Source organism: Amblyomma maculatum, chromosome 2 (assembly GCF_055883805.1).
Source record: "Amblyomma maculatum isolate TAMU_Amacu chromosome 2, ASM5588380v1, whole genome shotgun sequence".
Lineage (NCBI taxonomy): Eukaryota > Metazoa > Arthropoda > Arachnida > Ixodida > Ixodidae > Amblyomma > Amblyomma maculatum.
In genome coordinates this window covers 201,484,253-201,501,577 of record NC_139345.1, presented here as the reverse complement: position 1 = coordinate 201,501,577, position 17,325 = coordinate 201,484,253, and the positions used below count along the sequence as shown (strand labels likewise).

Sequence of the window (17,325 nt, the reverse complement as noted above, 5' to 3'; positions counted from 1 at the left end):
AGTATGTGACCTACTATACGACGGTGGTAATTCTTTCAGTTGGTATGCCTCATTGAATACAGCTGTAAGCGCTGCAGACAACTTACCTTTGAAAAACTTGTAGAACGCGGCAATCAAGCCATCGGGCCCAGGCGACTTTCCGTCGTTCACATTTTCAATTGCTCGGCACACTTCTCTTTCGGTTATTGGCCGCTCCAAAACTTCTTTTACCTCGTCGGCCAGTCGCGGCATCTGACTCAGAAACATCTTTTTGAAACCGTCTAAGTCAACTTCGTGAAACGCGAATAACGCCTGATAATGCTCAAAGAACTCTCGCCCAATGCCGTCGTTATCTGACACCACAACGCCGTTCCGCTCTATCTCGCATACGTGGTTTCGTTGACCGTTCGTTTTTTCCAAACCTAAAGCCCGCTTCATGGGTACTTCTCCCGCTTTTAGTGCATTTGTTCTAGCTCGCACCAGCGCGCCCCGATAACGCTCTTCTTCGATAAGCTGTAATTGCTGTTTTATAATCCTCACGTCATCTTTGAAAACACCTGGCTTTTTGCATTCCTCTGATATTAACATCTTTAGTGTTTTCTGCAGTTCGTTTTCTTTAATTTTTTCGTGAAATCGAATCGAACTGGCCCTATCAATCGCTGTGATTTTGATTTGCTCTTTGCATAGTTCCCACTGTTGTCCCACCCTGCAGTAATCGTTCATATTTATTCTGTTTGTTTCTTCTGTCACTTTTGCTACAAAATATTCGTCGTCGAGAAGCTTAACGTTCATTTTCCACATATCCCAAGCAAACTTCTTAACTTGTTTCTTTGTTCCTATTACGCACTTAACCAGACAGTGGTCAGTAAAACACAGCGGTAGCACGGTGTAAGTGCGGCATTTTGGGATCAGGTCGAGTGCTACATAAACCCGGTCTAGGCGTGCGTGGCTTGTCCCCTGGAAATGAGTGTACTTCACTGCCTGTTCACTCTCTAGGACTTCGGCCACGTCGACTAATTCGGCTGCGGTAACAATATCGGCTAACAAATCTGTGCTCTTATCTCGGAAAGCCGTGCCGCTGGTTTTGTCTGTAGAATTCAGTACACAGTTATAGTCCCCCAAAATAATGAGGCATTTTTCAAGGTCCACATATTGCTGAATCATAGCGAAAAAATTATATCTCTTATCCACTGCATTTGGTGCGTATATGCAAATATAACCCGATATTCCCTTTGGCAATAACTAAAATCACAGATAACGAATCTTCCAGAGGACCCTGATGTGATGCTCTGCACAGTAAGACCCGGTTACTTTTTGACAAAGAGTACACATCCTGCCGACAACCCAACAGCGTGGCTAACCACAGCGTAGTACCTTGAGGTAAAACGCAGCACCATGCTCCCAGTCTCCTCTTCTCCCTCGACTTTTGTCTCCTGAACAGCTAGTACGTCAATGTCATAATCTGTTATCAGCCGATACAATTGACTTTGTTTTCGTTTGCTCGCTAGTCCTCTGACATTCAACGTGGCTACACTTAGAGACGGTTCAAGTGCCATTGTTGCTCTAATTATGAGGTAGGCCCAGGAGCATGGTGCTTACCTTTAACGTCTAGCAAGCCGCTAGACGCCTCCGGAGCCGCCCGGCTGGCCGGTCTCGCTTTTCGGCGGGGTGGTTTGTCGACAGGTTGTCTTTCCGCTGCGAAGTTAGGTCGCGGCTTGAAGGATGACCGCCGTCCCTGCACCGCTTTCACAGGCGGCTCGTCAACACTGCTCGCATTCGGCATGTCGTCGAGATCGCCGGCTGCGTCGTGGGGCCGTTTAGTTGCAGTTTCGGAACCCACTGAACTTACATTGTCATTGCCTGGGAGCTCCTGACCCTTCACTGCTGCTGGCTGCTGCGCTTGACTGGATCCATCTTCGTTGATGTCGGACTCTGCCGATGATGGGTTTTCCACCATTTCACTTGCCCTGTCCGTGCTTTTATCCTGGACTTCTTCGCTAAGGAGAGGCATTTCTGCTCCCGAAGAAGTCGCTATCTCACCAGTCCCCTCCGCAGCGTCCTCCGCCTCAGCCTCGTCCATGAGGTGCTCGGTGTCATCACTCGCCGCCGTTCTCGTTGCCGCGGCGTAGGTACGGACGCACTGCGAGTTCTCATGCCCAAATCGCCTGCAGATCGAGCAGCGCGGCACCTTGCACTCTCTTCTCACGTGGCCCGAGCCATGGCATCGCAGGCACTGCATCGGGCGACCAGGTGCGACAACTAGTGCCAGTTCACCAGCGACCCGTAACTGGTGCGGCAAGTCTTCTATTTTCATGCCTTTCTTCAGCTTCAACAGCACTGACCTTGTTGCGGAGCCCTTGTCGCTCACACCCTGCACTCGCCAGCGCTCTCGTCTGACATCTATTACAGTCCCAAATGCCGCAAGTGTGGACCGGACGTCCTCATCCGCCACTCCATGCAATAGCCAGTGAAGCTTCAGCTTCACCAGCTGTTCCTGCGGGTCGATGATGACACAGCGTCGCCTCTTCACCATTAGCTCCTTCACGCCAAGCAGCCGTTTTGTAGCCTCGGCCCTACTAAGGGTGACTGCCCAAACGTGGTTAACCTGGTAGGCTCCCAGGGCCACCACATCCGGCAGTAAGCCTGTAGGCAAGAGCGCATCTCGCAAATCTTCAACCCTGTAGGGCCTTGCTCGCACGTCGCCGTGCAAAAAATCGGTGTTCTGAACGATGCGTCCGGTTGGCAGCTGAGGCAGAATAAGCTGATAATCGCTATCTTCGCTATCTGAGATCCTGTTTCCGCGGCCGCTAAAAGCCGCAATCGCCGCTCCGTCGGAACACATGATTCCGCGTCCGTACACGGCGGTGGCCGGAAGTAGAATGGCTCGGCCACGACTGCGGTTGAGCGCTGTAGAAAATTTGCCAGCACTCGTGCTTGCATGAATGCCTAAATTTTGCAAAACATAGGTGCTTGACCCATATCACGCAGCCGAGATTATTCGAACCTATGCGGGGAGACCCCGATGGATTTCAAGTCCATCGCCTTAACCACTCGGCCACGACTGCGGTTGGGAGCTGTAGAAAATGTGCCAGCACTCGTGCTTGCATGAATGCCTAAATTTTGCAAAACATAGGTGCTTGACCCATATCACGCAGCCGACAGGATTCGAACCTATGCGGGGAGACCCCGATGGGTTTCAAGTCCATCGCCTTAACCACTCGGCCACGACTGCGGTTGAGCGCTGTAGAAAATGTGCCAGCACTCGTGCTTGCATGAATGCCTAAATTTTGCAAGACATAGGTGCTTGACCCATATCACGCAGCCGACAGGATTCGAACCTATGCGGGGAGACCCCGATGGATTTCAAGTCCATCGCCTTAACCCCTCGACCACGACTGCGGTTGAGCGCTGTAGAAAATGTGCCAGCACTCGTGCTTGCATGAATGCCAAAATTTTGCAAAACATAGGTGCTTGACCCATATCACGCAGCCGACAGGACTCGAACCTATGCGGGGAGACCCCGATGGATTTCAAGTCCATCGCCTTAACCACTCGGCCACGACTGCTTTTTTTTTTCTTTATTGCCGTGAAACACAAAACAAAAATACACATGATAAAAAACGTCAACTACACTTGAGCTAACGCGCACGCGGCTAAAATCTTTTCAAGTGCACTAACTCATCAAAGACACAATGCCATTGTGGCGGATACTGCTGCCTCCTGAAAGTTTCTTGTATATAAACAGCACTTTCAATAAAGTTTTCACGCGCAGATCGTGTATCTATATCTGCATGACGCACCTGCATTCGTGTTTTCCACAAACTATGGAGGCCAAGAAGCATAAATAAATCATAAGGTGCATCATCGTTCTGCACTGGTAGGAATCTTATACCGTAAGGGGTTAATGGAAGCTCCTTTTTAATTGTCCTTTGGAGGACGTCTCATAGAAAGACAGCATCCCAACACTGTAAGAAAACGTGTTCAATTGTTTCCGGTTTTTTGCACAACAGGCAATTTGTTGTCCATGGTACGAAGATACCTTTTTCATTCAGCCAGGTTTTAACAGGGAGCGTATTAGAGTGAAGTTTGAAAAGGAACGTTTTAGCAGATGTCCTCACGGGCATCTTCTTAACTCTTTTTAAAACGTCCTGCCCTGGGCCTCCACAGTGTAATGCCCGGTAAAAAGGCACCGGCAGCATCACGTCAATGAGATCTTTATACAGTTTTTTTCTAGGAACATTATAAAGGTAATCAAAAGAAAACCGCACTTCAAGCAACTTGCACGAAAAAACAACCTCGCGCAGGTAGCCAGTCACAGTACCAGGCATGTTTTCACATGACACAATCCATTCAGGGAGCAGCCTCAGTAATCGCACTTGCATCACAGTTCTTGGAAAGGTATCTTTTTGATCACGGAGGAATATAAATCGCGAAACCACCTGACGCAAGAACAGATGTGCAAGGCCAAGCCCGCCCCTTTTAACAGAAATAAACAAATTCGTCCGGGCGGTTTTTTCCCATGTGGATGCCCAAATAAAAACAGCAAAAACGCGGTGCATTTTCTGAATTGAGGTTCGTGAGACATACAACACATTCATGAGGTACCACAGCCTCGAAATAAGAAAAACATTTCAAAAAGAAGCGCGCGAAAACATTGAGAGTTGCCTTCCTTGCCAGGCATCCGCTTTTTCTTTCATTCTGGATATTTCTTCCATCCAGTGCACGTTGGGATCTTGATAACATTCTAAAGGCACGCCTAGATATCGTGTTGGGAGAGCAGACCATCGCAGCTTACAGAAGAAATCAGGTGTCACGTCCCAATCACCGTGCCAAAACCCAGAGCTTTTCTCCCAATTGATCTTACATCCGGTTTGAACACAAAAAGTTTGGACGACACCCGTGACTTCACAGATGCTCTTTCTAGTTGCACAAAACACTTTGTTATGTCACCAGCATATGCTAGCATTTTCACGTGTGCTGATTGCAGCTTGAACCCTAAAATGCGATCGCTATCAATGATAGCCAAGCAAAGTGGCTCTAAATACAGTGCAAAAAGCAGGGGTGAGAGCGGGCAGCCCTGCCTTACCGATGAACGTACTGCGAAGCTGTCAGTCAGTTCACCATTCACTATAATACGGGTCGTGCAGTTCGCATACGCCATTTTAACACCCTCAACTATGACGTCACCAAGGTTAGAATGCTCCAAAATGGAAAACAAAATTTCGTGAGAAACACGGTCAAAGGCTTTCGCCAAATCTAACTGCATCATGGCTATCTGACCACCGAGTGCATCAACACATTCTAGTACGGTTCTTGCGACATGTATATTCGTGACAATGGATCGACCCTTGATGCCGCACGTTTGATGAGACCCAACCAATTTCTTTATTACGCTTTGCAGTCGTTTTGCTAAAACCTTCATGTACACCTTGTAGTCAACATTGGTGAGGCTAATCGGTCGGTAAGACTCCACCAACAGTCGTTTCTCCGGATCATCTGTCTTGGGTATTAGAACAATGTGCTATGTAGAGAAAGACAATGGGACAGTATTACGTTCATAAGCTTCAGTGATTACACAGAGCATAAACTGAGCCGCATACTGCTGAAAAGTTTTAAAGAAGGCAGCGCTTAGACCATCCGGCCCAGGGGCCTTCCCAGGTGTCAGGTCATCTATTGCAGATACTATCTCCTGCAACGTTATCGGTGTTTCTAGGCGCGCTTTACTTTCGTCATCCAGTGCAGGCATCAGACTTAGGAAATCTGTTCGAAAGCCGCCTACAGTCTCAAGCTTAGCGCCAAGCAGTTCTTTGAAGTGCTATGCTACCGCACGCTGAATATCTTTAGCATCTTCAGTGATATGGCCGGCATACCTTATACTCCTTATTTCTTTCTGGCAGGCGTATCTTTTCTCGTCTGCTAGCGCTCGTTTTGTCGGCACTTCTCCTGCCCAAAGTTCTTCAGCCCTTGCACGTATGACAGCCGCTGTGTATCTTTCGCTGTCGATTGTTTCCAACTCACTTTTTATCTCTCGTATTTTACTGGCGAAATGCCCTGGCACAGAACTTTCCATGCTCAAAAAAAACTGGAGTTGTTCATTCAGTTCTTTTTCTTTTCCTTTCTCTTTATGCCGCACCTTACTGCTCTTTCCTATGGATTTCAATTTGACCCACTCTTTGAAGCTGTCCCATTCCTCTGCAAAACTTACTGGTCGCATAGCAAGACGATTTTCAAACTCGGTCTTAACTTCCGTAAGGAACTCTTCATCGGCAAGAAGTTTGGCATTCAGTTTCCATAGGTACCAGTTAAAGCGCGAGTTCTTTCCTTTGCGACCAAACACTGCACTCACGAGACAATGATCGCTGAAAGACACAGGTTTGACCTCATATGCAGTACATAGGGAAACAAGATCTACCGAGACATACACCCTGTCCAATCTAGCATGGCTATCTCGCTGAAAGTGCGTGAACTCTGGCTGGTTTCCAGTGGAGAACACACTACCAACATCCTCAAGGCCATACTCACGCACAAGTGCATTCAACAGCTCGGAGCTTCTGTCTCTTCGAGGTTTACACTTCGCCGCTCGGTCCACAGCTGCGCACACACAGTTGTAGTCACCAAGTACAAGCAAGATTTTGTTGACCTTCAACCACACCTCAATAGACTCAAAAAACAATTCACGGTCACATCCTGAATTGGGAGCATACACACACACACAACACGCCAGCATAAATTAGAGTAGGTAAAATCGGTAACCAAAAGCCGACCGCTTGGACAGGCAAAAACGGACTCTACGCTTACTCCCAGCGTGTTACGTATAAATAAAAAGCATCCACCCGATACACCAACAGAATGGCATACACACACATAAAAGTTTGTTTGAAAAGAAGCCACCATACGGTCAGTGCTTTCTTGGCTCTCAATCTTTGACTCTTGCACAGCTGCTATATCTATATCATTATCCAAAAGGAGGCGACTGAGCTGGCATTGTCGCCTTCTCGCTCCCAGTCCTCTGACATTCAAAGTAGCTACATGTAACGGCAAATTAAGCTTGAGAGTCATGTATTAGAGAGAGGCGCCCGTACCCGCATGGTGCCTACCTTCATGGTTACGTGGCCTCCGCTTCTGACGAACAGCGGCGTAGGTATGCATGTAATGTCCTCCCAGCAGAATGTCGGGATGCATTCAAACGAAGTCAACGCACATTGTTTCATTTTTATCTCACACAAGCACCACTTGGTTGCAGAAGGTTCCTGACGCTGGTCGGTAGGCAGCCGACCCACAAATCGTTCAGGACACCACAAAACTATGGAGGCGGTTTCCCCGCCTGCCGCGTGTCGGCCGAGAAGTTCGGCTTTGGTCTTAACGTGGCTCTTCGGATGCCAGAAGTTTTCGGCGGCGGCTCACCACAAACACCGCCTGGCAGCTGGGTCTCCTCGACGCTTTCCTCATGCGGACGTTTCGCGGCAATTAAGGCTGCTGTCTCCGGCCCAGCCTCCATGGCATCAGTACAGGAAGGCTCAGTACTGAGATGATCCTCAGCGTCGGAAAATTTGGTTACGTCTTCTGACGCTTCCTTTGACGCGCTTTCATTTCCCTGGGATGGAACGTTCAAGACATGCCGAGTTTCATTCATTTCATTTGAGACCGTCACCTTATTCTTTGTTAAAACCGTCATGGAAGGCGCGTCCTGTTTCGTTGACTGGCCTCTAATGTCAGCAGCCTCCTCCGCATCCGCCTCGTCCATAATTAAATCGGACGAATCTTCGCTGGTCCCAGGTCCGGCAATGCTAGCGTAGGTTCGTGCACACTGGCTGTCTTCATGCCCGAACCGTCGACAGGTTCCGCAGCGAGGAACCCGGCACTCTTTGCGGATGTTACCCGTTCCCCGGCAGCGTAGGCACAACGGGGGTCTGCCTGGCACAATGACGAGCGTGAGCTCACCGCTAACATTCAACTGATGCGGCAGGTCGTCGAGCTTCATGCCAGCTTTCAGCTTCAGCGTGACGAGTCTAGTTGTAGAGCCCTTTTCTAGCATACATTTAACACGCCAACGCTCCCGGGAAACATCCGACACCTTTCCGTAAGGCGCAAATGCAGCACGAACATCTTCATCTGGCACGTTGTGTAGTAGCCAGTGAAGCTTGAGTCGCACGTCCTGGTTCGCCGGGTCAATCACCAAACAGCGACCGTTTTTCACAGACAGCTCACCTACACTGACAATCTTGTTGACGGCTTCAGTATCCTTGAGAGTGACGGCCCAGACGTGGCTCATCCGATACGCCCCCATAGCGATAACATCGGGGATTAGCGAGTGTTGCGCTAAAGCATCCCGGAAATCTTCCACTCGGTACGGGCGGGCCCTGATATCGGCGTGCAAAAAAACGGTATTCAAAACAAACCGACCTGTTGGAAGTGCAGGCAAAACGACCTGGTAAGTGTTGTCCTGTTCAGCAGTCCTGTTACCGCGGCCTGACATGGCCGCTGAATCCGCTCCTGAGGAGCCCTGCATCCTGCGTCCGTTCACTGGCGTGGCCGGAAGCAGAATCCTCACTCGGCCACGACTGACGTTGAGCGCTGTAGAAAATGTGCCAGCACTCGTGCTTGCATGAATGCCTAAATTTTGCAAAACATAGGTGCTTGACCCATATCACGCAGCCGACAGGATTCGAACCAGATCGGGAAGACCCCGATGAATTTCAAATCCATCGCCTTAACCACTCGGCCACGACTGCGGTTGAGCGCCGTAGAAAATGTGCCAGCACACGTGCTTGCATGAATGCCTACATTTTGCAAAACATAGGTGCTTGACCCATATCACGCAGCCGACGGGACTCGAACCTATGCGGGGAGACCCTGATGGATTTCAAGTCCATCGCCTTAACCACTCGGCCACGACTGCAGTTGAACGCTGTAGAAAATGTGCCAGCACTCGTGCTTGCATGAATGCCTAAATTTTGCAAAACATAGGTGCTTGACCCATATCACGCAGCCGACACGACTCGAACTTATGCGGGGAGACCCCAATGGATTTCAAGTCCATCGCCTTAACCACTCGGCCACGACTGCGGTTGAGCGCTGTAGAAAATGTGCCAGCACTCGTGCTTGCATGAATGCCTAAATTTTGCGAAACATAGGTGCTTGACCCATATCACGCAGCCGACAGGACTCGAACCTATGCGGGGAGACCCCGATGGATTTCAAGTTCATCGCCTTAACCACTCGGCCACGACTGCTTTTTTTTTTCTTTATTGCCGGTCCTCGGCTTTCACAAAACAAAGACAAACAAACAAAATATGTACACAGTTATACAAGAAGCGAAATCCCCAAGAGAGGACCAGGCTTTGTCACATTAAAATTCTCTGAGCGTTGTCAAATGCTCTAGCCTTGAGAGCCACTCAGGGACAGGATTCCGTATCTTCTGTATTTCTACAAACTTGCAGATGCTCTCTCGAAAATATATACGCGCTGGACGCGCTTCGGGGTCACAGTAGTACCCGGACATACGAGAGCGCCATATACTGTGGAGGCCCACCAGCATGACTAAATCGAACGGGATCCCCCCTCATTTTTTGTTGGCAAGTACCTAATTCCGTGTGAATGCAACGGGAGCTGTTTCTTCATGGTCCTCTGTAGCACGTCCCAAAAATAAACACCTTCCCAACAGTGCAAAAAAACATAGTCTATGGTCTCCGGTTGCTTGCAGATTAAGCAGTTTGGTCCCCACGGTAGAAACATCTCTTTTTCTTCCAAAAAAGTTTTGACGGAGTAAAGTTCCAGTGTGCACTTTAAAGATAAAACTCTTGACTTCCGGCGATACATTCATTTTTTAACCCTTTGCAACACATTACCGCCGGGGCCTCCACAGTACAAGGCCCTGTACAACGGTACCGGAAAGATAACATCACACACATCTCTGTACAACGTTTTCCTTGTTACGCTGCTCAAATAATCCTTTGAAAACCGAGTAGTTAAGAATCTGACGCTGGTTACTATCTCTCGGAAATAACCAAAAATGCCTCCTGTCATGCATTTTGTTGCAACTACATACACTGGCAAGGCTCGCCCTAGCCTTACTTGGCACACTGTGCGCAGGAAAGGATCTTCAACATCACGGAAAAAGAAAAATCTGTTTACCAGTTGCCTCACAAATAAGTGTCCCAGCCCTAGGCCTCCGTCTTTGACCCGTCTGAACAAATTTGTCCGCATGCACCTTTCCCAGCTAGAGGCCCATACAAAAACCGCAAAAATTCGATGTACCTTTTGTATGTTAATTCTCGAGCAGTGGAGCACTTGCATCACATACCACAGTTTACTAATAAAAAACAGGTTACACACAGTGGCTCTTGCAAACACGGATAAATGAGTACCTTTCCACTTTTCTGCTTTTTCTAGTGTCTCTTGTGCCTGCACCTTCCAATACTGTTCAGTATCTCTGTAAAATTCCAACGGGACTCCAAGGTACTTTACAGGGGTCGTACACCAGGTCACATTAGCGAAAGTGTGAGGAGTATCCGGCGATTCTCCGTGCCAGAACCCCACGCACTTTCCCCAGTTCACCTTGCTTCCCGTGGCCAAACTAAATCTTTTAACACCTTCTACCCCACTGCTAATGCTCTCCTTTGTGACACAGAAAATTGCTACATCATCTGCATATGCTAGGACTTTCACTTCCGCTTCATGCAGCCGAAAACCATGAACAGAATTATTCTGTATTATGTGCAAGCACAAAGTTTCAACATACATACAAAACAAGAGTGGACTGAAGGGGCAACCCTGACGCACCGAACGTTCCACGTTAATGGGGGCCCCCAACGATTTATTCACAATTAACTTTGTAGTGCCGTGTTGGTACGCCATGGCCACACCCTCAGTAATAATAGAACCTACATTGATACGATCTTAGATAGAAAACAAAATCTCGTGAGCAACACAGTCAAACGCTTTTTCAAGATCTAGCTGGAGAATTGCCACAGGTACCCCAGTGACGTCGCTACACTCCAGCACACACATTGCCTTATGAATATTGTAAGCAATAGACCTGTTCTTTATGCCACATGTTTGATGAGGGCCAACAATTTCTTTAATAACGCTCTGAAGCCTCGCCGCCAACACTTTCATGAATATTTTATAAACGACGTTCGTTAGTGAGATCGGCCTATATGCAGTAACCTGTCTGAGTTTTATAGGATCATCTGTTTTAGGGATGAGGACGGTATGGGCCGCACCGTAAGACGGGGGCAACTCCTTACGATCATAGGCATCATTAAACAGCAAAGTCAAAAGGGGGGTTATTTCCGTTTTAAACGCTTTGTAAAAAGCTGCACTTAACCCATCTGGGCCAGGAGACTTTCCCGGGTTCAAGTTCTCTATTGCTCGTTCAACTTCTTTTTCACTAATTCGCCTCTCCAAGCTTTCCTTTCGGGATTCATCAAGCCTAGGCATAGCGCCGAGAAACTCGCCTTTAAATCTGTGCACGTCAACTTCATGTTGTGCGAACAACGCCTGACAGTAATCAAAGAAAGCATGATGGATGCAATCGCTATCGGTCACTACCCCACCCGCTCCTTTGATCTCCTGAATTTCGTTGCGTCGAGCGTGCGCTTTTTCGATTCCTAAAGCCCGCTTAGTGGGCGTCTCCCCTGCAACCAATTCTTCCGCTCTCGCCCTCACTATCGCCCCTCGATATCGGTCTTCCTCCATAAGTTAAAGCTTTTGCTTTGTTTTCTTAATATCTTCCTTACCTATGCCGGGCGTTTTACATTCCAGTGCCAACAATTTTTTAAGTATATCTCTCAGCTGTTTTTCCTGTTATCTTTCCTGGTGCTTTAGCAAAGTAGACCGCTCAATGGCCTTCATCTTAAATTCTTCTTTGCCTAGTACCCACTGGAGCCCGATTTCGTTTTGACACTCATTTACTATTTTGGTAATTTTTTCCGTCACATACTCAGTGAAAATTTGGACTTTTAGCAGTTTACAATTTAATTTCCACAGCTCCCATGAAAATGCACTGGCTCGCTTCCTTTTGCCTAGAGTGCATATCACTGCACAGTGATCTGAAAAGGGCACTGGTAAAGCTCGGTATTTTTGACACTTTGGTATTAAGTCCAGTGACATGTAAATCCTGTCGAGGCGAGCATGACTAATACCATGAAAGTGAGTGTATTGCACACTACATTCACCGTTTAACACTCCGCCACGTCATCTAATGCATATTCATCTATCAGACGTGACAATAAGTCTGTACTTCTGTCCCTGAAGGCTCGGGTGCTGCTTTTATCGCGAGCCGCCAGAACACAATTGAAATCGCCCATGAGCACTATCTATTTCTCACTAGTGCAGTAATATTTCAGGATCTCAAAAAAGGAACACCTATCTTCCAATTCATTAGGTGCATAAACACAGATAACCCGCCATTCTATATTCTCAAAACCGAAATCACAAATCACGTATCGCCCTGTCTCTCCGGAAGCATAAGTCTGCACGTTAAGTCCAGGCAACTTTTTTACAAGAAGGACGCACCCGGCAGAAGTTCCGACTGCATGGCTCACAACGGCATAATACTTTGACGTGAAGCGCTGCACCATGCTCCCGGTCTTTTCCTCTCCCTCGGCTTTGGTCTCTTGAACGGCTATCACATCGATGTCTCTGTCCGTTATAAAGCGCAACACCTGGCTCTGCTTTTTCTTCGTTGCTAACCCTCTAACTTTAAGCGTCCCGAATGTCAGAGCAGGGGTTGGATCCATTTTAATATAGAGTGAAGAGACCGAAAGCATTTGCGCTCACCTTTCGCGTCTAGCACCCGGCTAGACGCCTTTGTTTCCGCCGCAGCCCTCCGGTGCGGTTGCATGGTCTTGCAGCGGCGGTGGCTTATCGCTGGCCCGCTTGTCCCCCAGAAAGTTCGGCTTCGGTCTTAGAGAGGACCGCCGGGACTGGACCGTTTTCGTAGGCGGCTCCTCAACGCTTGACACTGCTGTTTTGTCCTCTCCATCACCAGTCTGGGCGTGAGGCCGTTTGGCCGAGACATTGCCCGCACGAACATTGCACTGTTGCTGTTGCTCCTCGCTGCTCGTCGAGGCCATCATCACGGGTTCCGTAGCTGCCAAAAAGGCTATCTTCCTTCTCCTCAGTATCAGCCCAGGCCGCTGCCGAGTCTTTTTCTTCAGGTTGCCTCTCTGCCTCACATGACACGTTTGTGATTCTGCTAGAAGTCCCAGAAGAGACAGTAGCCGCTTCCGGCTTGACTACTTCCTCGACTCCTTTCGCTGCTTCCTCCGCCTCTGATACGTCCATCTGGTGTTCAGCTATCTCCTCCCTCGATGCGAGCCCCGTGGCCACCGCATATGTACGGACACACTCACTGTCGACGTGGCCGTAACGCCTGCATTTCGAACACCGGGGCACCTTGCATTCACGTCTAACGTGACCGCTACAACGGCAGCGCAGGCACTGCATAGGCCGCCCAGGCACCACAACAAGGGCCAACTCACCGGCGACTCGCAGCTGGTGAGGTAGGTCATCGGTCTTAATACCGGGTTTCAGTTTCAGGAGAACTGTTCTCGTTGTTGACCCCTTCTTTTTGACGCCTTGGACGTGCTACCGCTCCCGGGTCACCTCGGTCACGTTACCGAAAGCAGCAAAGGCCGTCCGGATGTCGTCGTCGGCCACACCGTGCAACATCCAGTGCAGCCGCAGCTTCACCTGTTGGTCCTCTGGGTCGATGATGATGCAGCGACGTCCCTTTACTTCTACTTGTTTCAACGCAGCCAGCTTCTTCGTTGCTTCAGCGCTTCTGAGCGTGACAGCCCAAACGTGGTTAATCTGGTACGCCCCCAACGCCACAACATCTAGGAGCGCACCAACGTTGGCGAGGGCATCGCAAAAATCTTCCACTTTGTACGGCCTACTGCGCACGTTGCCGTGCAAAAACACGGTGTTCAAAACAACACGTTGTGGTATCGGGAAGTGTTATCAAAGCTGCGGAACTACCTCGCCTCAGCCACGCTCTCTCCGCTCACCCTTGCCACTGTAATAAGGTGGCTTATTAAAGCGCGCTTTAATAAGCCACCTTATCACAGTGGCAAGGGTGAGCGGAGAGAGCGTGGCTGAGGCGAGGTAGTTCCGCAGCTTTGATAACACTTCGCGATACCACATGGGATACCTGGGCCGGTGTTACGCCCACTGAAGACTTTCGGCACAAGACCAAGAACTGTAGCATCTAGAGCAACGGGAACGCCTTCGCCATGTCTACTTTCGGGCAAGTTGAGCATTTTGATGATTCTACGACTGATTGGCTTTCGTATGAAGAGCGGTTAGAAGCATATTTGAGTGCTAACAAGGTTCCGGAAGACTTAAAAGTAGACGTGCTCCTGAGTTTGATCGGACCGCAAACGTACGCACTTCTCAAGTCACTGACTATTCCGGATAAGCCCTCGTCTAAGCCCTATGCAACGCTCATAACGCTACTTCGTAATCACTTGTCTCCGAAGCCGTCGGTCATCGGCGAAAGAGCAAAATTTCACCGCCGGTCACAGAAAGAAACTGAAACCATATCGGAGTTCGTGGCCGAGATAAGACACCTTGCTCAGACATGCGATTTCGGCGAGTTCTTGGATCAGTCACTGCACGACCGATTTGTCTCCGGGTTGCAGCGCGTCGACATCCAACGGCATTTATTTGCCGAAGATAATGCCCTAACTTTCCAAAAAGCTGTCGAACGTGCCTTGTCTTTTGAAGCAGCAGTGCGAAATGCGACAGAAGCGCACGTAGTGCACGAAAGGAATGCCGATATACACAAAATGCCTAGCTCAAGGCCAACTCCCGAAGCAACGACGGTAGCATGCTATCGATGTGGTTCACCCAAGCACGGAGCAGCATCTTGTCCGCATTCGCAAGCAACTTGTTATAAGTGCCAAAAGAAGGGACACATTCAACGAGTTTGCACAAGTCGTCCGCGACGTGTGAAAACGCTCACAGTAAGCTCATTCAACAGGCAAACAAAACTTGCTCTGAATGACGTTACTTTAGACACACGTGCAGTGCCTTTTATGGTGACAGTCAAAGTTAACAGTGTACCGTTACAGATGGAGCTGGACACCGGAGCTGCTGTCTCGATAATTTCACGCAACCACTGCAGGAGGCTTTTTCCAGATTTGCACCGGCAACGAACCAGTCTTCGACTACGCACGTACACGGGTGAAGTAATCAGGCCCATTGGAGTGCTTGAAGTCAACGTGGAAACGAACGGCCAAAAGCAGCGCCTACCCCTATACGTGGTGCCACAAGACGGACGCTCACTTCTGGGACGGGAGTGGCTACAAAAGATTCGGTTTGACTGGAGCCGTATCTGGGAGCTGAACGCCGTTAGGAGTTTGCCTTGTGCGACCGAAGAGTCGTCGGAGAAACTTCAGGCCTTGCTAGGAAAGTACACGCAACTGTTCAGCGAAGACTTGGACAAGATAAATGGTGAGAAAGCTACTCTTTATTTCAAAGACAATCAAGAGCCCAGATTTTTGAAGGCAAGGACAGTGCCATTCGCATTACGTCCGGCAGTAGAACAGGAACTTGTGAAGCTAGAAAAGCTTGGCGTTATCTCACCAGTGGCTAGCAGCAAGTTTGCTACGCCGGTAGTGCCGGTCATTAAAGCTGATGGCTCGATAAGACTGTGCGGTGACTACAAGGTCACCCTGAATCCAATTCTAGACACTGAGCATTATCCGCTTCCAAGAGCAGACGAGCTTTTTGCAATCCTTGCGGGAGGCAAGAAGTTCTCGAAACTTGACCTCAACAGAGCATACCAGCAGGTAGAAATGGACGAACGGTCGAAAGAATACTTGACGCTAAATACACACAAAGGGTTGTACGTCGTCAACCGCCCACCTTTTGGCATAGCATCAGCTCCTGCAATCTTTCAAAGGATAATGGATAACATGCTCAAAGGACTCGAAGGGGTTGCGTGTTACATTGACGATATCCTCGTAACGGGAAAGACTGATGGAGAGCACCTGCGTAACCTCGAAGCTGTTCTGAAACGCTTGTCTGAATGGGGCGTTAAGGTGAAGACGGCTAAATGTCACTTCTTTAGGGACCAGCGTCAGTACCTTGGTCACATTGTAAGCTCTGATGGTGTGCGTCCAGCTGATTAAGTGGCAGCATTTCAAAGGAACCGAGGCCAAATGACAAGCGTCACCTGCGGTCCCTGCTTGGCCTAGTTAAATACTATGGAAAGTTCATTCTGAACCTATCTAGTGTAATCGCACTGCTCAACAGTGTTTTACGCAGGGTGTGGAGCAGGGAATGTGAGGACGCCATCTTTGAAGTTAAGAAGTTACTATCCATGCCACCCGTGCTTACCCACTACGAGCCCGGATTGCCACTACAGCTGTCTTGCGACGCATCAGCATACGGCGTTGGAGCCGTGCTCGCTCACGTCCTACCAAATGGTATGTGCAAGCCAATAGCATACGCATCAAGAACATTGACTAAGGCAGAGGCTAGCTACAGCCAAATTGAGAAAGAGGCACTCGCCCTAATTTTCGGTGTGAAAAAGTTTCACTACTACCTCTATGGCCGTTCATTCATCCTCGTAAGCGATCATAAGCCATTGCACACCATTCTCGGGCCCAAAACAGGCATTCCTACGATAGCTGCAGCGAGATTGCAGCGTTGGGCCGTTTTGTTATCTGCCTACAACTACACGCTCAAGTACAAGTCGTCAGCAGAAAAACGCAGACTCTGATTGCCTTTCGCGGCTGCCGTTGCCTGGCAATGATGATGAAGCACCGGAAGATAAATTCTACGTTCTGCATTTTGACTCGCTTGCAGTAAACTGCCGTGACATAGCACGCGAGACCAGTCGTGACCCTGTACTCAAAGCAGTCATGCAGTACGTTTTGAGCGGCTGGCCGAATCGCGCTCCGAATGACTTACTGAAGCCGTTTTTCTACAGACGTTTGGAGTTGTCTTTGCAGCAAGGATGCCTGGTGCTGGGAACTCGTGTCGTCATTCCTGAGCGTTTCCAGTCGTTCATGCTTGAGGAGCTGCACCAGGGGCACCCTGGAATCGTCAGGACGGAGGAGTTGGCGAGAAGTTACGTGTGGTGGCCAACAATTGACAGAGACATCGAACAGAAAGTGAGTGCATGTCAGTCGTGCCAGTCGCAGCGCAACATGCCGTGCCCTGCTCCGCTTCATCCATGGGCGTGGCCTTCCCGGCCCTGGGAACGGGTTCACGTCGACTTCGCAGGCCCATTCAGCGGTGCGATGCTCTTGATAGTTATAGACGCTCATTCTAAGTGGCCAGAAGTGTTTCAAATGAAAGATACATCCGCAGAGAAAACCATTGACATTT

At 49.1% G+C, this 17,325-nt stretch overlaps 8 non-coding genes across 8 annotated transcripts; all 8 read right to left on the bottom strand.

Annotated features, from left to right (window-relative positions):
- Nucleotides 1–2,962: 2,962 nt before the first annotated feature.
- On the bottom strand, nucleotides 2,963–3,044 carry TRNAS-UGA (transfer RNA serine (anticodon UGA)). Its single transcript has one exon. It is a non-coding gene; the product is annotated as a tRNA-Ser (tRNA).
- An 85-nt stretch (nucleotides 3,045–3,129) lies between these two features.
- On the bottom strand, nucleotides 3,130–3,211 carry TRNAS-UGA (transfer RNA serine (anticodon UGA)). Its single transcript has one exon. It is a non-coding gene; the product is annotated as a tRNA-Ser (tRNA).
- Nucleotides 3,212–3,296: 85 nt separating this feature from the next.
- On the bottom strand, nucleotides 3,297–3,378 carry TRNAS-UGA (transfer RNA serine (anticodon UGA)). Its single transcript has one exon. It is a non-coding gene; the product is annotated as a tRNA-Ser (tRNA).
- Nucleotides 3,379–3,463: 85 nt separating this feature from the next.
- TRNAS-UGA (transfer RNA serine (anticodon UGA)) lies at nucleotides 3,464–3,545 on the bottom strand. Its single transcript has one exon. It is a non-coding gene; the product is annotated as a tRNA-Ser (tRNA).
- A 5,084-nt stretch (nucleotides 3,546–8,629) lies between these two features.
- On the bottom strand, nucleotides 8,630–8,711 carry TRNAS-UGA (transfer RNA serine (anticodon UGA)). The gene has a single exon. It is a non-coding gene; the product is annotated as a tRNA-Ser (tRNA).
- An 85-nt stretch (nucleotides 8,712–8,796) lies between these two features.
- Nucleotides 8,797–8,878, bottom strand: TRNAS-UGA (transfer RNA serine (anticodon UGA)). Its single transcript has one exon. It is a non-coding gene; the product is annotated as a tRNA-Ser (tRNA).
- Nucleotides 8,879–8,963: 85 nt separating this feature from the next.
- Nucleotides 8,964–9,045, bottom strand: TRNAS-UGA (transfer RNA serine (anticodon UGA)). The gene has a single exon. It is a non-coding gene; the product is annotated as a tRNA-Ser (tRNA).
- An 85-nt stretch (nucleotides 9,046–9,130) lies between these two features.
- TRNAS-UGA (transfer RNA serine (anticodon UGA)) lies at nucleotides 9,131–9,212 on the bottom strand. Its single transcript has one exon. It is a non-coding gene; the product is annotated as a tRNA-Ser (tRNA).
- Between the last annotated feature and the right edge of the window lie 8,113 nt (nucleotides 9,213–17,325).